Source organism: Bicyclus anynana, chromosome 26 (assembly GCF_947172395.1).
Source record: "Bicyclus anynana chromosome 26, ilBicAnyn1.1, whole genome shotgun sequence".
NCBI classification, from domain to species: Eukaryota; Metazoa; Arthropoda; class Insecta; order Lepidoptera; family Nymphalidae; genus Bicyclus; species Bicyclus anynana.
In genome coordinates, this window is record NC_069108.1 from 2,063,418 (window position 1) to 2,078,484 (window position 15,067).

Consider the following 15,067-nt stretch of genomic DNA (forward strand, 5'->3'; position numbering starts at 1 on the left):
AAACCACAAAGATTAAAAATAATCAACTATATACTTCTCATCCAAACAGTCAGCCTGTACAGTACTTGCAGACACTGTTTTGATGATTAGTATATTTTCTTAAATCAGAAAAACGAGTCATCATCATGGATCAGTCATCAATCATGGATTCAGCCCTGCCCACTGTACTTGACAACATATTGGCCATACTTAAATGTTAAAGCATGTTTATTTTTAAATATGTTTTACCGTAAATAAATTATTACAGATGCTATCTTTCTAACAGCTAGCAGGATAGGTACAATGAAGTTACACACTAAATAATCAAATTTATTTTATAATTAACAAAAATGAGTAAGAATATAGATGGATGGCTGACATAGAGAGCTCCTGGAATTAGACACACACACACACCACATAATTGTTAAGCTGGCTCAGCTAGTCAGTCTTGTTGTCAAAGCACTCATCTTCATGTCTCTGAGTCAATATCAGTGGTTCATCATAATGGTCTGTTCATAATAATCAATTTAGTCTGAAATTAAAAAAAAAAATTAATCTTTCATACTAAAAGTTAGATAGAATCTTTGAGAGGAAAACATTAGCAGTGGTGTCCTGGGTTTGATCCCTGGCTGGGCCGATTGAGGTTTTCTCAATTGGTCTAGGTCTGGCTGGTGGGAGGCTTCGGCCAGTTACCACCTTACTGGCAAAGACCTACCACTAAGCGATTTAGCATTCCGGTACGATGCCATGTAGAAACCAAAAGGGGTGTGGATTGTCTTACTACTCCTAACAAGTTAGCCCGTTACCATCATAGATTACATCATCACTTACCATCAGGTGAGATTGTAGTCAAGGGCTAACTTGTAAAGAATAAAAAAAAAACCTGCTCCAATGTGGATTGGTAGTTATGATGTTAATATACCACTATCAGATGTTAATGATAATTAATGTTCCGAAGGTCCTGTGTTTGATCCCCGGCTGGACCAATTGAGACTTACGGCCAAGCAATTTAGCATTCCGGTGTGATGATGTGTAGCAACTGAAAGGGTTGTGGATTTTCAGTTTAAATTGTAAAGAATAAAAAATAAAATATAACAGTAACATTTTGCTCTCAGTAGAGGATTTTGAATGGTATATCTAAATGCCTAGATAAACTAACTCTGCGAACCCATTGTAATTATGACACTGTTGTTGGCTGGTGAAGGAATAAAACACCCTAAAGAGCTAGAGAACTGTTCAAATCCTTTAATAATAAGTCTGTTTGTGAAGTCACTGATCACACACTTAGGTAAACCTATGTATATTAGTGCCGATTCATACGATACTTAGAGATTAACACTGGGATAAAAATAACATGCGGACTTTTCTAAGAGACAGAGGAAATGCTCACTCTCTCCTTTTGCGCAGCCCGGATGTGCTAAATACTTCCAAACAAAGAAATTACTGCTATAACTAGCAGCAGGGACATGTAGTAGACAAGCAGCGCGATCACTTATTAATCGGGCATTGTTGATTGTTCTTCAGTTGGCTAACTGTAAGTTAACCACTTGTAGTTACGCTAACCACCTTAGCCCTGCCTTGCCTGAGTTAAGGGTTGTTTTAATGAGAAACTTCTTAAGAAATGGACATCGACAAAATTAGATAGAGGTAGTTTTTCTTTTTTGTTTACTTTTATATTTTTGATTAACAATAACACAAACGAAGTAAACTTTGCTCCTAAGATCACTATAATTTAGTAAAACTTTGCTCAATTTCTAAATTCTCTTTAAAACCTGAAAAATAAAAATTTTGTTTTGTTTATAAAATTTAAATTTCTAATCCACAGGTTATTAATATGCTATGTTTCACCACAGACTAATAGGATACCCCGTTATTTTGACACTAGCCTACACAGACAACAGGGAGATTACCAAATAGTCCAAATAGCCCTTGGTTAAATTCGTTAATTGCGTTTTGTTACTTGAGTTGCATGTACCATTTTCTCACGCTATTGTCTTCAATAGTAGATATTTGTCGTGAAATTTAATGTTTCTTTAATGTTTTAAACAAAAGACATAAAACTTTGTTAAAATATATGCATTATTATGGAGTTTGACTTAAATTTGATAATATTATTAACGATAGTTTCACTATCGTTTTGCATAAACAATACGCAATCTTCATGAATGATTTCAGTTCATCGTTCACCATCCGGTCTTCATATAATGAACTAAATTAGACAATACCAATGTAAAGTTACGATTGATCGTTGATCGTAGCCGATCGTAAGAACTTTACGATCAATGAAGTCCGTTAGACAATTAGGCCCCTGGGGCCTAATTGTCTAACGCAAACGATTGAATTTGACAGTTGAAATCGTACGTTTTTACTTGTCAAACGGCTATTTCGGATTGTGTAAGCCAATGGAAAGCCATCGGTTGGGCATAGTTAGTTCATTACGATTAGATCGTTATTTTTATACGAAGAGTGAATGATTTGTTAAGATTTGACAGTTATTTGCGATTGTCTTCGAATTGTGTAAAGTTTTATGTTCATGGCTTATGTCAAAAACTTACGATGGGTCTTGAGTCACCTTTGATCGTAAAACGGACAAATTGTGGATGTCCAAAATAATAATTTATATTTTATTAAATATCTAAAATTAATATTTTTTTGCATTCTAAATCTCTCAATTCAGTCTCCCCGTCCACAGTTAGCATTTTTAGGACGAAACTTTGCGAAGTGTTTTGTTTGTAAACAATGAACTCTGTTAAAAAGAGTAATAAATAATATATTCTTTGCAATGAACCTATAAAGTCAAAACAATGAAGTTAATTGAGTGCTATTAATCGATTTATATAGGATGCTGAGACTTGGACTCTGAGAGAATGTGAGAAAAAGTATATACACGCTCTAGAAATGTGTTGAAGAAGAATGCTTGCATATCAAACAGCATCTTTCTTCCAGCATCCAATGTCTTCTTACACACACTTTCTTTGGACGTACCAGAGAAAGAGACGATAAGTCCATAGAGCGACATAAACTCAATAGGTACCTACGATATTTAATACCATACCATGTTTTAGATTTCTGCGACATCTTGCATGTTGTTGTATCCAATGTGTTGGGATCTGTGTTCCAGGGCTTATGTGTGTGGTTTAGTTAAGTTTGCTGGTTATTAAGCAAAAAGGAATCGAATTTCATTTTTAAAATTATGATTATGGCGAACGAACTCTTTCATCATCGCTCATAGGTACATTTACATTTTCCATTGGTGCATGCCCACCCTAGGAATCCTAGGATTCTGAGCTACTGAATAGGAATAGGAAATAATAGTAGATAAGCCAATGGGTGGGAGTAGAATAGTATAGGAATAGGGAATGAGTCAAAGCGAAGCTTGTCTGTCTGCTATATTATCTTAAGTCTGCTATATTAGTACACAAACTACACTTACATTGAGACTAAATGTTGATGTGTGTATTTTATAATATGCTCAATATTAACAATTTTGCTTTACAGGATATTTGGAATATGCCCTATAACTGCAGACTCCAATATTGCAAAAAGCACCTGCAATACAGTGGAATAACATATTGGTGTGCTGAAGAAAAGATGGCAAAGGCTTTTAGCTGATAGGACATTGTACTGATGACCCTGTTATCTGGTGAAATCATAAATGTGTGTGTATTATCAAGATATTTGATTTGGTCTTTGATATTTGAAAATAAAAGAATACTTACTTCGCTGAGTTTGTTTTTTGTAGTCTTTTCCAAAACTAAAGCTTTCAGTTTAACATTTTACTATTAATATTTTTTTTTACCATTACAATAATTAAATAAATTATTCAAAAAAGTGTAGTTGTAAAAAATACATTTATAATACCTGTGTATGTTCACCCCCCTGCAGTTTCACCCACATAATTCCTGTTCCCGTGGGAAGGAATACATGGCCTATAATACTCAAATGTGGATTTTTATTGGTAAAATAATCTTCAACTTTGGTTCAGTAGGTCGTGTTTACCCCTACAATCTCACAAACTGTATCTTTTATTACAGTATCTTGACTACTAGTATTCGAAGAATTATGAAAATGACACCTCTGAGGGTGAAATAGGGGTTGGAAGTTTATAAAAAAAAAGATTTTTTTAAGTTTATTTATTATAATAATAATAAATACAGTAAACATAGACTTTCAGTTAGACATTTTTTAAACCCTGAAACCACAAAGCTTAAAAATAATCAAATATATACTTCTCATCCAAACAGTCAGCCTGTACAGTACTTGTAGACACTGTTTTGATCATTAGTATATTTTCTTAAATCAGAAAAACGAGTCATCATCATGGATCAGTCATCAATCATGGATTCAGCCCTGCCTACTGTACTTGACAACATATTGGCCATACTTAAATGTTAAAGCATGTTTATTTTTAAATATGTTTTACCGTAAATAAATTATTACAGATGCTATCTTTCTAACAGCTAGCAGGATAGGTACAATGAAGTTACACACTAAATAATCAAATTTATTTTATAATTAACAAAAATGAGTAAGAATATTGATGGATGGCTGACATAGAGAGCTCCTGGAATTAGACACACACACACACACACACCACATAATTCTTAAGCTGGCTCAGCTAGTCAGTCTTGTTGTCAAAGCACTCATCTTCATGTCCCTGAGTCAATATCAGTGGTTCATCATAATGGTCTGTTCATAATAATCAATTTAGTCTGAAATTAGAAAAAAAATAATAATATTTCATACTAAAAGTTAGATAGAATCTTTGAGAGGAAAACATTAGCAGTGGTGTCCTGGGTTTGATCCCTGGCTGGGCCGATTGAGGTTTTCTCAATTGGTCTAGGTCTTACTGATGGGAGGCTTCGGCCAGTTACCACCTTACTGGCAAAGACCTACCACTAAGCGATTTAGCATTCCAGTATGATGCCATGTAGAAACCAAAAGGGGTGTGGATTGTCTTACTACTCCTAACAAGTTAGCCCGTTACCATCGTAGATTAAATCATCACTTACCATCAGGTGAGATTGTAGTCAAGGGCTAACTTGTAAAGAAAAAAAGAACCTGCTCCAATGTGGATTGGTAGTTATGGTGTTAATATACCACTATCAGATGTTAATGATAATTAATGTTCCGAAGGTCCTGCGTTTGATACCCGGCTGGACCAATTGAGACATACGGCCAAGCGATTTAGCATTCCGGTGTGATGACGTGTAGCAACTGAAAGGGTTGTGGATTTTCAGTTTAACTTGTAAAGAATAAAAAATAAAATAAAACAATAACATTTTGCTCTCAGTAGAGGATTTTGAATGGTATATCTAAATGCCTAGATAACTCTGCGAACCCATTGTAATTATGACACTGTTGTTGGCTGGTGAAGGAATAAAACACCCTAAAGAGCTAGAGAACTGTTCAAATCCTTTAATAATAAGTCTGTTTGTGAAGTCACTCATCATACACTTAGCTAAACCTATGTATATTAGTGCCGATTCATACGAGACTTAGAGATTAACACTGGGATAAAAATAACATGCGGACTTTTCTAAGAGACAGAGGAAATGCCCACCCTCTCCTTTTGCGCAGCCCGGATGTGCTAAATACTTCCCAACAAAGAAATTACTGCTATAACTAGTGCAGGGACATGTAGTAGACAAGCAGCGCGATCTCTTATTAATCGGGCATTGTTGATTGATCTTCAGTTGGCTAACTGTAAGTTAACCACTTGTAGTTACGCTAACCACCTTAGCCCTGCCTTGCCTGAGTTAAGGGTTGTTTTAATGAGAAACTTCTTAAGAAATGGACATCGACAAAATTATATAGATAGAGGTATAAATAGTTTTCTTTTTTGTTTACTTTTATATTTTTGATTAACAATAACACAAACGAAGTAAACTTTGCTCCTAAGATCACTATAATTTAGTAAAACTTTGCTCAATATCTAAATTCTCTATAAAACCTGAAAAATAAAAATTTTGTTTTGTTCTTCTTCTTCTTGGTTCTATGGCTCCGCGCGTCGAGCGATTGAGCCAGTATCAAGTGCTTTTTTTTTTTTTTTTTTTTTTTTTTTTTTTTTTTTTTTCCGTTATTTAAAACGAGGAAACTTGTTTAATTATAAAACTCGAAATTTTGAAGGTACGGAAATTTTAGAAAGGATCAGAAAAGGAAAGGAAATATAAAATAGAATACTTATACTGAATATTTACAATTAAATACTAATCATTCATTTTCAATACTATAAAACATATATTTACATAAAAAATTGTACATCTAAAAGTATTTACAACTTAATATCATTAATTAGGATAAAAGAGGAAAAAAGTTTATATATACAAGGTTTATCATAGGACAAGAGGATGTCAACGGAAGTAGGAAGTGGGATGTGGAAAAGAATAAGGTCCTTGTTAAATGATTCTCGATTAAATTTTGGACATGATAAAAATATGTGATTAAGGTCACCCACTTCACCACACTCGCACAAATCACTGCTCACAATTCCAAATTTCGCAAGTTGAACAGGAGAGCAAACGTGGCCCAAACGCATACGCGTCAAGATACATGTTACCCTCCTGCTCAATTTTATCCTTGAGAACCATGGCTTTGTCGGAATAAAGTTTTGTATCCTAGCAAAGGCTTTGCCCTTTGATTGGCTGGAAATTGACCAAGCCACTTTCCAGGACTCCTGAAGTGAACGTTTTGTCAGTGTACACAAATCAGAGGCGTAGTTACAATAGTCTGCCATATCTCCGCATGAAATAGCCTCATTGGCAAGCTGATCAGCACGTTCATTTCCAGGAATGCCTGAGTGACCTGGTACCCAGGAAAACACCACTGAATAGCCTTTTTCATTACATGTAAGTAGAAGTGTTCTAATTTTTAAAATAATATGATGAATTTGAGCAGACTTAAAAGGACATCTAGATAGAGCTAGCAGAGCACTCATAGAGTCCGTAAATATAATGGATTTCTTAAGTTTAGCAAGAAGAATATATTCAACAGATTTAAACAAACCAAGGCATTCTCCAGTAAATACAGATGATTCAGGTGGAAGTTTTATTTTCTGAACAATATTATATTGAAAATGAAAAACTCCAACTCCTACTATACCATCTGATGCATGCTTAGAAGCGTCACTATATATATAATGATAATCATTAAATTCATTTTCTTTTAATATGTTTACAAACAGAGGAGCTTCAAATTGATTTCTTGGAATATCTGGATTGATTCTAACATCCGGAGAGGTTATTAATGCATTATATTTAATACCGAAAGTAGGGTAACAATATGTACTATACATCGGCGCTTGTATGGAGCAAAATATTCGATAGCTTTTGATAAGACACGGGGGAGATTTATGGGACCAATACGAACAAGTGTCTGTAAATTCCAGAAGGAGTTGGAGTTTATTACGTAAAGGATGATATGAAAATTGCATAGCTTTAAATATATACCTATCAGATAGAAATTGTCGTCTTAAACATAAAGGTGGTTCAACACACTCTATTTGCATAGCATTGATAGGGCTAGATTTCATAGCTCCAAGGATGATCCTTAAAGCTTTGGCTTGTACGCAATCTAATTTACTAAGAGCTACGGCACTACATGGCTGTAGAACAAAAGTGGCGTAATCTAGCAAGCTACGAATTAAGGCATTATAAATAAGACGTAAGGATGCAGAATGAGCACCCCACCAGACACCAGTTAGACACCTGATCATATTTAGGTTTCTTTCACATTTAGTTACAATATAGTTACAGTGAGGAACTCCGGTAAGTTTGGAGTCTAAAATAACTCCCAAGAATTTTACCTCAGATTTTACAGGGATAGGATTATCCATATAAAGTACGTTAAACTCAGGAATGATTCTCTTTCTAGAAAATAAAACCACAGTACTTTTAGTAACCGATAATTCCAGACCATTGAGATTTAACCATTTATTTAATTTAAAAAGGGAAGACGATAAATATTTACTTGCATTTTGTATACACTTGTCCGAGATATATAGTAAGAGATCATCTGCGTATTGCAAGACGTTTACGTTTGTGTTTAAAAATATCTCTAAGTCACAAGTATATACATTATACAGCAATGGACTAAGGACCGACCCCTGCGGTAGGCCTCTCCATACCAGCCTTGAAAGTTGAGTACCGTTGTGTAGGTCTAATTTAATACATCTCTCAGAAAGCATATTGATGATAAATTTGATTAATATTTGGGGAACATGGAGGTCATGTAATTTATTGTGTAAGACGGAGATCAACACATTATCGTACGCTGAGCTAATGTCAAGAAAAGCCGCAAGAACTGCCTCATTCTTCGAGAATCCTAACCTAATATCCGAAACAAGTATACTAATATTGTCTATGGTGCTACGACCTTTTCTAAATCCCAGCTGATTGGCTGTCAAAATATTGTTATGTTCAATGAAAAATTCTAACCTATTTTTAACAAGATGCTCAACTAATTTGGCAAGAACAGAAGAGAGGGCAATTGGACGAAAAGAAGAAACATCAGAGGCTGGTTTATTAGGTTTTAATATGGGAACTATGATTTGTGTTTTCCAAGAAGAAGGAATGTTACCAGACAACATAATTGCATTAATAACACACAAATAATAGTTCAAAGAAGCGTCATTGCAGTTAATCAAGAATGAGTATGTAATACCGTCTTCGCCTGGAGATGAGTCTTTAACATAAGACAACACCCCTTTCAGTTCGGATAAACTAAAGGGGGCATTAAGGTCTGTATGACTACATGGTACAGAGTAAGGAATACAGCACTGGGCATTATTAAAGTTTGGAACATATGGAGGAGCCAACTTGTCTATAAATTGATCGGCTAGCTCAATTGGTAAGGTACCTGATGAAGATGAATAGAAAGCCGACTTAAATCTTCTAATATTTCTCCAAACTAACGATGGGCAAATATCTGGACTTATGGATTCGCAAAATCGTCTCCAACCCTCAAATTTCTTCTTTTTGAGAAGCTTGCTAGTTGAACGAGCTATTTGGGTATATATTTCAAAGTTCTCTGCAGTCATCACAGAACAATATTTTTTTTCAGCCTCTTTCCGTTGCTTGATGGCTATAGTGCACTCATGATCCCACCAAGGAGGAAATGGAATTTTACCCTGTCTATTACATTTTAATGGAAATAAAGTGTTAGCAGCATCAATTAAAATTTTAGTAAACTCATTTGAACATATTGTTTCATTACCACCATTAACAATAGGAAGACTAGATATCTTTTGATCAACATAATGTTTAAATGTATTCCAGTTATCTGGCAGTTTATGCTTTAGTTTAGAACTATATTGTAGATTAGAATAAGGGCTAGAGATAGGTAAAGTAAGTACAATAGGTGCATGATCACTGCCATAAGTGTGGTCAAGTACACTCCAGGATATCAGAGAGGCTAAACTTGGAGAGCAAAGTGACAAGTCTGGAGCACTAGGGCCTTCACCAGGACGAGTGCGTCGAGTTGGAGTCCCATCATTCAATATACATACATTTTGAGAATCTAAAATATCTGTCATCAATTCACCATAATAGTTAGTGTTAAAACTTCCCCATGATTGATTTTGACAGTTGAAATCCCCAAGTACTAAGTATGGGCAAGGCAAAGTAGATAATAATTGACTAAACTCATTATATAAGGAAGTGGAAGGGTGAGGTATGTACACAGAAATAATACAAATTTTATTTACAATCACAGCAATGGCATTAATGCCATCACTGAGAGGAGGGAGAGAAAAAATCTTATATGAAAAAGTGTTCTTAATGAGAATGGCCACTCCACCAAACCCATCAAATCTATCACTTCTTACAGTAACAAAACCAGAGATCCTAAAGGGAAACTCTGATTTTAACCATGTCTCAGAGAGACATATAGCCATAGGCTTATATTTATTTAATAAGTAAATAATATCTGTTTTTTTGCTAACAGCACTCCTACAGTTCCACTGAAGGATTTTGTGGTCCATTATTATTAAAGTTTTGGTTTAAAGCTGTCAGTAAAGAATTGGCGACGTTGGACGGTAAAAAGTTAGTATTTGAAAATGAACAACTAGAATTTGAAAGTAATTTGATAAGTTCCAAAATTATTTCAGCAATAGATTGCTGAGGGATTGTATTTGATCTCTGTTTTAAAACATAACCATCAGGCATTTGAGAATTGTGATTATTATATTCATTGTTAATTGTTTCATGCATGGAGCGGTCATACCCTCTGGTTTGTTTAGGAGGGGCACGACGTTGAGTGAAAACAGTTTTTTTATGAGAACTGTTAGATGCCATAGGTTCATATGATCCAAAGCTAGAGGCAGGGTGTTTTTCATCGGACTTGGGAGGAGAGGAAGCTGCTACATCAGCATACAATTTTGATGTTGGAGGGTGGATCTTGGCTGCTTCTGCATATGATAAACAGCTCTGGGCCATTGAAATTTTAATCTTTTGCTGTCTTGAGAACTCCGGACACACTTTACTAGTGGCAAAGTGGCGACCAGAGCAATGGAGACAGCAAGAGTTTTCATATATAACTGAACATGTTTCTGAGGTATGATCATCACCACATTTAAAACAACGTGGTTTTGATCTACAGAGGACTTTAGTGTGGCCAAATTTGCAGCAGTTATAGCACTGTATTGTGGGGAAAATATATAGTTCTACCGGGAGAGCTGTGTAACACATGTACACCCTTTTAGGTAGCACTTGTCCATCAAAAGTCAGTACTACCATGTTGGTGTTGGAGAATGAAATTTTGCCATCAGTTATATTTTTCTTTTTGATTCTCCTAACCTTGATAATTTGGCCACATCCTATAGGAACAGTGATATTTTCCTGAATTTCTTCCTCCGACCATTCCTGGGGCACACCTTTTACAATACCAACTCTTGTAATAGTGAAGCTAGGAATAAAAACTTTATAAGAAAGAGCAATTACAGAATTTTCAGTGAATAAATTTGCATCTTTATAATTTGTAAAAGCCATGGAAACTCTATTTCTGCCAATACGCTTTAAACTACCATTGACAATGTTCTTAATGTTAATTTTTTTCAAATCTTTACCAAATTGGATTGGGTGTAAAGTAACAGGGTCCGTTGGGGATGATGTTATTTTTTGGACGTGAACAGTGAAAGGGCCTGAGTCTGATTCCACATATTTTCTGTTTAGTGGTTTTGTACTTTGTGGAGGGAAGGAGGTCGGTAAGTCAGTTTTTTCACTATTTTCGTTATTTATTTCAGTAGGAACTGATTTATCATCGGAGTCATCAGAACATTTACACTGATCATATACTTTTCCGTCTTTACTTTTACGTTTTTTAGAGTTGCAATGTCTGCACCTTTTACGGGGTTTACTACGTTTCCGTTCAGATTTAGGAAGAAGACCATCCTCCGTGTCCATTGAAGAGTCCTCAATGGTAATATTATATGCTACAGAAGGTGTTTTAGTAAACGTTAAAGGAGGTCCAGGGCCGGTTCCCGGACCGCCGGGATCGTCTGGGGGATCGACCCCCATAGTATAGAAAAGACACTTACCAAATATTTAAATATGTATACTATTTACACAATTTTATATAAATAAGTAATAATAATAATAAACTAACAACTATTTTACACTCTACTGATCCACTTTACAATTATTTATAATCGAAAACCAAAAACACGTCCGCCAAATTAGAAGTTTCCCGCGCTTTTTTCTTTTGTTTTGTTTTGATAAATTAAAATTTGTAATCCACAGGTTATTAATATGCTATGTTTCACCACAGACTAATAGGATACCCCATTATTTTGACACTAGCCTACACAGACAACAGGGAGATTACCAAATAGTCCAAATAGCCCTTGGTTAAATTCGTTAATTGCGTTTTGTTACTTGAGTTGCATGTACCATTTTCTCACGCTATTTTCTTCAATAGTAGATATTTTTCGTGAAATTTAATGCTTCTTTAATGTTTTAAACAAAATACATAAAACTTTGTTAAAATATATGCATTATTATGGAGTTTGACTTAAATTTAATAATATTACTAACGATAGTTTCACTAACGTTTTGCATAAACAATACGCAATCTTCATGAATGCTTTCAGTTCATCGTTCACCATCCGGTCTTCTTAAAATGAACTAAATTAGACAATACCAATGTAAAGTTACGATTGATCGTTGATCGTAGCCGATCGTATGAACTTTACGATCAATGAACTCCGTTAGACAATTAGGCCCCAGTCCTACTAAGACTATAAACAAACGTGTTGAGTGTTAATAGACAAAATGAAGATCTATAGTCTATACCACTGCCGCAGTAGACCACAGATCACTATAGACTAGAAACTAGAGATGGGTAACTCATTATTTTTACATGAGGTTGAGGGAGGACGAGGTGAGGTGCTCGCGAGGACCTCGTGAGGACCCCTCATTTGAGGCGAGGAGTCGTACGCAATGCATCGCGACGTGCCGAACTCGCCGATGGCCGATATTCAGTGGAATGTCGGAGGCGAGGCGAGGGGCGGACGGGGGCGTCAATTCCTATAACTTGCGATAAGGATTTTTTCGTCTCTCTCCCACACATCTTTTCTTTCAGTTATTATTTTTTGACTGCAAAAATAAACGAAATACGAATCAATGACACTAGATTACAAATCTAATACTCATGTTTTTAGGGTTCATAATTCAATATCATACGTCAAATTATATTATGAATGCTTACAGAAATAATATTAAATAATTAAAAAATGTTGTACCTATATAAATTATTACTTAAGAATTTTATTTTAGTATATATTTTATTTTATTTTAGAAACATTTTTATTATTACATAGAGAAATGTACTACGCAATAAATAAGCAGGTGGTTGTTCATAAGATAAATAGAAATATGAACAATGGCGATTCACTGTCACTCGCTCACTTAGTGCATTCAATCGCTCGACTCAATACTCACTCGTACTCGCGTCTATACATCGCGTATTAAGTCAATACTCAATTTGTCAATGTCAATTTTCAAGTGAGGACTGAAGAGTAAAGTGAGGTGGTTCAATGTTGAAATTTGAGGAACTCTTTCATTTTGCAATCACGAGTACCTCAAACGAGGCGCCTCATGAGTGAGGGACTCTTCTCTACTAGAAACAGTAGACACATCTCCTCTGTGCTTCATTATCACATAAAAAATGTCAAAACTATTTAATGAGGTTATTTTTTGATTTTCAAAAAATGTTTGTGTAAAAAGTAATGTGTTTTTCAAGTATTATAATCACAAATCAATTTTTCAAAAGGCAACTGATGAGTTTCTTGCCCACTCTTCTCAGCGTAACCTGCCTTCTGAAGTTCTGAACATGTGGAATGTGGATTGCACAAATAATAATAATTGTTATTTCTATTTGTTCAGACTAAATATATCACCTGTGGCGTAGCGTGCCGTTACCATGGCGAGGCCCTGTCAAAATTAGATGGCGCCTGGCGGGCCCCAATTATAGGGTAAAGATTTCTCACAAGAGACAATAGTACTTGCATAAAAAAAAGATAGTGACTAACCTCGGGATGTTTCCAACTTTTGGGCGCACACTTAACCCGGGAAAAACAGATTTTTAGGTACCTACTTTTGCTATTTCCGAAATTCTGAAGTGAAAACTCTTTATTGCTGTTTTCAGGGCCGGACCGTCCATACGGCGAAAGGAGCGGTCGCTCCAGGCGCCAAATCCTAGGGGGCGCCGAAATGGTAAAGACAAGATCGAAAAGAAATTTATGTGATGAATTTACGTGCGCAAAAGGCGCCATAATTGGATCTCGCTCCATTCTAAAATTACCTCGGTCCGGCGCTGGCTGTTTTATTGCTGTTTTTTCTGTTTTTTTTGGGAAGCAAGATTTCAGCTTTCACTTTAACGTACGGGGCATCAGCATTGCTCTACTAGACACTAATAATTATTAATTAAAAAATTTAATAAACGTGAAAGTTGAACTGAAATGTAAATCAAAATTGAAATGGAAAAGAAAATAACCATTAACTATAAAATAATTATAGATAATACATAAAAGCTAATATTAGGGATGCTCTATTATGTTGAAAAACATCGATGTTTGTAAACGAAAAATAGCGTAACATTGATGTTAACGGAATCGATAATCAATCATCGATGTTACTCACGGTCACGGCCTCAAGCTAGACCATTACAACGTACGAAACAAATTACGAATTTATCTATTTATTTATTAAATACAAGTTTATATGTATTCTTATCACATCCACAGCACAAATTACGAATTTATTTATTTATTTATTTATTAAATACAGGTTTATTAACCTGAGGTTTCTATGTATCTTTATCGCATCCACAACACATCGTTCGTTTGTCGTCTCGCTCGCTTTCTCTTACATTTTCACTGTTTTCAAAAACTGTATCTACTCTATATCAACAAAGAATTAGATTATTATAGTAGTTAAAAGTATTCTAATATATAAAACCTAATTGTTTTTTTTTTCTAATAAATTGTGTTGTTATTTATCAATACTAAAATTATCGATGTTCAGTTTGTAATGAATATAGAATATCGATGTTGAGCTTCCGATTATGACCTCGACTATGTCAACATCGAACAATTATCGACATCCCTAGCAAAAACCATTTATCATAGATTAAAATTAAAACTTCAATTTTGGAAAACTGACTTTAGGGCATTGGGTTCTAGGCTTCTAGGTAGTTTAAAGCATAAGTTAATTCAGAAGAATTAGATCGGGACCTGACTCGCTAGATGTTACCACTCTAATAGAGTATATGATCAATATGAACAACTATCTAACGCATCAAAAATCTAACGCATACTTCTCATCAAAAAAATCTAAACAGTTCACAAGCACTGGGCCTTTATTATTTATAATTTATAAGCAGGTCGATAGTATTTTTTACGGATAGAAAATACGTATTGCTGTTGAGAAAATAATTTTCAGAATTTTTGGAATCGTCATTAATTAAATATTTTTTTTTGTTTCGCTCCCTTATCTACAAATTAGGTTTGTTTGTATCATATTATGTTCTGTTATACAAAGTACGTCAATTGTTTTGTCACTTTCTTGTAGTTCGTCGATATGAGTAGTTAAAA

General features: G+C 34.8%; 3 long non-coding RNA genes across 3 annotated transcripts; 1 reads left to right on the plus strand and 2 right to left on the minus strand.

Moving 5' to 3' along the window:
- Positions 1-296: 296 nt before the first annotated feature.
- Positions 297-2,848, minus strand: LOC128199579 (uncharacterized). The gene is made up of 2 exons (XR_008252169.1): positions 1,370-2,848; positions 297-511 (listed from the first exon to the last, which is right to left on the minus strand). It is a non-coding gene; the product is annotated as an uncharacterized LOC128199579 (long non-coding RNA).
- Positions 2,849-3,016: 168 nt separating this feature from the next.
- LOC128199576 (uncharacterized) lies at positions 3,017-3,569 on the plus strand. The gene is made up of 2 exons (XR_008252165.1): positions 3,017-3,211; positions 3,478-3,569. It is a non-coding gene; the product is annotated as an uncharacterized LOC128199576 (long non-coding RNA).
- Positions 3,570-4,474: 905 nt separating this feature from the next.
- On the minus strand, positions 4,475-5,952 carry LOC128199575 (uncharacterized). The gene is made up of 2 exons (XR_008252164.1): positions 5,543-5,952; positions 4,475-5,196 (listed from the first exon to the last, which is right to left on the minus strand). It is a non-coding gene; the product is annotated as an uncharacterized LOC128199575 (long non-coding RNA).
- Positions 5,953-15,067: the final 9,115 nt, after the last annotated feature.